A 5,757-nucleotide genomic window follows, 5' to 3' on the forward strand; every position below is an offset into this window, starting at 1 on the left:
ATTTTTATTTCCAAACTGATTTTAACCAGTTCTATAGTAAGGTAACATTCCAATAGACAATATGCAAAGCTTTTTTTTCAGTTTACAGCAGTATTTATTACACAAAATTTAAGTAAAGCTTAACATGCCGATCTTGCCCCGGTCTCCCCTAAAGGAAGTCGTGTGTATCTCGATTACGGTCAGTCTTATTGACGATTTAACTCGTTACTAGCATTTAAAATTTTTTATAAACTCGTATTTACCATAGAAAATTAAACTTTTTGTCATTTTATAATACTTAATTAAGAATATAAAAATTTTCTAAGTAAAATATAATAACTGATGGCAGTACCGATATTTTAAATGCTGCCAAAAAAGTTGATCAACTTATTGCTAGTTTAGTTAAATTCATATTTAATTTACTTTTTCTATATAAATGTCTTTATTTCTATACATTTAATTTTATTATATTTATTAATTTCCTAATTTCTTAAATAAAATTTGAATGAAATACAATCACAAGAAAATAATCCAACTGTTAAAGATGATAAATTTCCAAAAGTTATTTCTATGTTAAAACAAGAAGTACGTATTGTATATAATTCGAAAAAATTAAAAAAAAGGTCTGAAAAAGGGATTATGAAAGGATCGTAATTAAAATCACCGAACATTGGTAATATAGTTGTGGGATCGCCCTAGAAAGTAACCGCTTATAATATAGCTTCGAAGCACCAAGCTTATCTTTATCAAACAGAAGCACACAGAAGAAAATTTGCTTTCATTTTGATGTGCCATAATTTCTACTTTGCGAAATATTTTTTACTTTGAATATTATTGTTTTGTTTTACTAATTTGTCTAATTAATTTTTCCCTGCTCTTTTATCAGTTTCCAGTTGTTTATAATTGTTATAACTTCTATAACATAATTTGGTCTTAAAACAGTCAATAAAAAACAATAAAAATAATTAAACCGAGATCACAATCTAAATGCAACAAACAAAAAAGGAGAAAACTGCGAAATATAATTAATAAAATTCTTTTAGCTTGTTATTCACTGATTACTTCGGCGTACTTTCTAAATAAATAAAGATGCAAAAATTTACTTCATGTTTAAAAATTAAAAGAAAATTTAGAAAATAATTAAGTATTTCAAGCAAACAAAAACAATGACGTAATGCTACTATTACTGCGCTGACATCTATTAACACGTAGAGGCATTTTGAAGCTCTGCCAACAGGGAATAAGAGGGTGGGTTTTAGAATTTTGCTCGGTGTATGTGTATAGGTATTTAAAAATACCTATACACATACATCAAGAATATTTATCACATAAATATTTCTGATGTAACATGTTTTTTATTTACGTTTTATTTTACGTGTTTATGTAATATAATATAATTATAAGTCTGTACTGTATGTAGATAGAGATATAATAATATGTATATTATATATATGTATATATATATAGTATATATATGTATATATATTATATATGTATATAGAGGTATATTTATGTAGATAGAGGTACTACTAAAAGAATGACAGAAGCTATAAAAATGAATTTAATCTGCTTTTATATATACATCTTCAAGTGAACAGTAGCAAAAATATTTCATTCGATACTATAAATCATAATTGAAGGGTTGTAAAATATAAATATTATATTTACAAAATAATTACCTGATAAATACACTCAGTACAAAATATTCTTGAAAAATATTCTATTCATTGCTACGTGTATTAAGATACTTAAAGATATTTAAATTATACGACGTATATTATCAACGACATCATTAGTATCATGAAAAATTCAAAACGTAAAAAATTAAACGAACTTCTCAAGCGTTAAATATTTTTCTTTCTTAGTATACTCTGCAATTAACTCGTATTTTCAACAAATGTTTTTGCTTATGCATTATTACAGAAATGAGAATAACACATTAGTTTCCCACTGTACAAATAAGACCTTCAATCTTTGTGCAATAATTTCATTTTATGAGTAAAAAAAATCTATGCAAGTTTAGTTGAGTTACATTATATTGAATGACAGACAATAACATTTCTAAATTTTCGTATTATTTTATAAAATTAGAATTTTATTTGCGTGCATTAGGGTATTTAATTCTAGATATTTATGTAATCTATTTATTGTCATTACATATAAATTTCATATAAATCAAAAACCAATCATTTTTCAAAATTCAAACTAATTTTTTCAGATTTTTGCCAAACATTCTTTTAGAAACATTGTTCATAAATCCAGGGATGAAATATTACCCAGAAATTGGGTAGTTTAACTTTCGTTTCTTGTAAGATCGCACATTGAAATTCATATCCTCATTGGCACACACGATATCAGCACACAGCAGGTTTTGCTGTTGATTCTATCGTTCGGTAAGATTAAAAAGTTAAATACAAATATAATGCTTATATTTAAAAAACTGATAACAACATAAAAATATCAAAGTTGCTTAACTATCCAGGCCACATTTAGTGGCGCCATCTGTTATTACATTGTATTATAATAACTTTTATATTTCTAATTATTATAACGTTTAAATAATATTACATACCAAAATAACGCGCGAGAACAATTATTAGCACTAAATTTAAAAGTCTGCTAATTTTTATATTTTATTATTCATAAATTAATATTAGAATAGATTTTAAATTTCCCGTCTCCATGCCATCTTCTTCTGACTGTCTTTTCTGTTTAGTTAACCTTTACTCCTGACTTCTCCAGTTTTACATAGAGCAAATTTGAGACTCCAATAGTACATCGCTAAGTCTGAAGACGTTACAATAAAGTAAAAAAAAAGTATTTATTGTGTGCAGACAGTTATTATTTTTTAAGAATCTCGATACATAAATGTATGTAAAGTACTTATAAATAATTTTTAGGTTAATTATTATTTGCTGTTTTACGTATCATTTAAATATTATTATTATTTTGTAACAATTCCTGACTGATTTCTTCCTAAATACTTCATCTGTCTTCTCCTTTCATTTTTTTCATACATAAATGTCATGTTCTGTGGAAGCTTGTTTAAATCATGTTAATGACTTTTCAAGATTAATTCACGTAAATAGCAGTTCACTTTTCGAATAGTAAAGTAACGTGTCACATGGAGCATAAGGATTTACAGATACTTAGAATATGACATGGCCAAAAATATTTGGAAACGAATAGTGTATATGTTTCTTTTGCCCACCCTAACGGAAGCGCTACCATACGGCTCATACAACACATAATAAATACCAGAAATTTGTCTGTTTGATCTGAAGTCATTTAAATTCATGTTCCTTTATTTGATTGATATAAGATAAATCGACGAAAAAAATTTTTCAAGTAATATAGCATACAAAAAAGTTAGTTATTAAAAATATAAAAAATAACACAGTCTTTTTATAATTAGTTCAAGTACTGAAAAAATATATCAAGCAAATCTATAAAAAATATCAAGGATGGGATAAATATATTGACGTCACTGAAGCAAAGGTTATAATTCATAGTCACTTCGTGCATGGTTTGTACTTTGAATTTTTTTTCGTTTGTACAATGTTCACTAGTTTGAAAATATTCTGAATAATTTTTTATTAACAACATATTTACAATTACACTTCGACCTATCTGAAAACCTCGAATAATAGAAAATAATTTAAAGAATTGATGCTTAAATTAAGTGTTTTTATCACTTAATTTAAGCAAACGTCACAAATATAAAGAATGGCAGCAAACATCTGTAAGTTAATGGTAATAAATTGGTTACAAATAAATTGTGAAAAGAAATATTCATTGTAAATATATTTAATGCACTGAAACATTTTTGAAATTAAGTCAGAATAATGTAAATGATGTTTTTTAAGTGTACTAAAACATGTCTAAAATTTAGATTATATCAATGACGAATCTTTCTCTTAATATCATAATTAAACTGTTTTTTTTATCTGGTTGAAACTTCAAGGTTTTATGAACACAAACAACTGCAAAAACCTATACACTTTAATATACATTTGATAAATGATGCTGTAAATGCAGTATACAGAACATTTTGATGAGACATATTCTTAATATAAAATGGAGAAACAGCAAAGTAATACATTCGATTCAGCTGGCGTTTTCTCACGTTTGTTTTATTGGTATGTAATATTTTTTAATGTTTTTAATTATAAAAATTTTATGGTACCAATAATTACTAAATTCTTTGTGGCTATAGTTTTGAGCTATATTTTTGTATTTAATTTTCTATCATTTTCAAATGTAAAAATGCCAGCGTTCCTCTGTGCACGATATTGTGAAAGTTATGTATTNCGCCTAAACCCCACATTCGGCCATCCTGACAGCTGACATCGTCCCCGATGTCCTCGTCTGACCGGTAGAATACTTCGTTAGTTGAACGGACCCACGGTTTCATGTTGTCAGCTTGCAGTTTTTTAATTAATTTAATGTTCTCCCTTGCTGTTGCTCTAATTTTTGCGGACTTTCTAGACCGTCTTCGATATTTTGAATCACGTGATTGAGTATGATTGTCACGTCGTCTTTGATCAGGACTTCTTGATCTAGATCTATATTTAGATCTTTCTTTCATTTTTTCCCTTTCTTTATAATATCCTCTTCTATTATAATAAGATCTATCTCTACTTCTGCTTCCATGTTTTCTACTTGAGCGTCTATTTTGTCTCATGTCACGTTTTCGATCATCCGATCTACTATGATAATTTTGTCTGTGTTTTTCTTATTTCTGTTGCTTTCGTTCTTCTTGCTCTCTTTCTCCCTTATGAACAATTTCTTCACCTCCTGATTTTAATCTTGCGTAACCAACATGCTGTTTTTCCATTGAATGATCATCAGCGCATTGCTGTGCATCACCAAGTATTAAAAAGGCACCACAAACTTCCATCTGTTTCTCCTGAACAACTGCAACTTCTGCTTGCTTAACATTTGATGCATGACGTCGCTGTAACCAATGATTAAGTTCCGAAGACTTATGTGAAGCTTCTCTTTCTTCTTTTGACTGGTCACAAAGTTTCGTTATTCCTTGCGCTTCTACTTTTCCTTCATCATCTTGGGTTGTTCAGATGTTTTGTGTAACCATTCTTCCATCTCCTTATTAACTTCAGCCTTCTTACTAGCAGATAGCTGACTTAGACGTTGACAAACTGGAGCATCATTTTTAAAAATAATGTTCGTTTTGATCCCTGTTTCTTGTTCTCTGACTGCTTTGTAGTTTCTTGTTAGATTCAGAGGCTCTCTTCTATATTTTGCATCATTGGTGCGGCTCAAATCAACACCACCAACATCAACGCAGGCAACATCGATATCGTATACGTCTGAAATGTTTACTTCTACACCTCTTGCTTTAATAATTTTTACAACACGACCTTCTTTTAAACTGATGTGAACTTGTTTCAGAAAGTCTGCTCCCAACGATAACTGATAAGCAAGGAATGAACTTGGAACTACATGTATGTGGATTGAAAATTGGTGTTCGTCAACACTTACTACAGTCCAAAAACTCCCCAGTGTAGAACTCTTTCGTTCACTTACTCCATGAAATTCTAAGGAATTACCAATTAATTTTGGTGCGCCCAACTTTACGTAATCATCGGCCCTCATTAAATTTATATCACTTCCTGAGTCTATAAGTGCCGTGAAGCTCATTTCCTCTATTTTGACTTCTTTTATAGGCTTCGACTTAAATTCTTCTACCTTTACTTCATAACTTCTCTTCTCAACATTTTGAGGACATTGAGCCGAAATATGACCAAAATTATTACA

Source organism: Centruroides sculpturatus, unplaced genomic scaffold (genome assembly GCF_000671375.1).
Source record: "Centruroides sculpturatus isolate CEXI.00-Female unplaced genomic scaffold, Cexi_2.0 scaffold1524, whole genome shotgun sequence".
Taxonomy (NCBI): Eukaryota; Metazoa; Arthropoda; class Arachnida; order Scorpiones; family Buthidae; genus Centruroides; species Centruroides sculpturatus.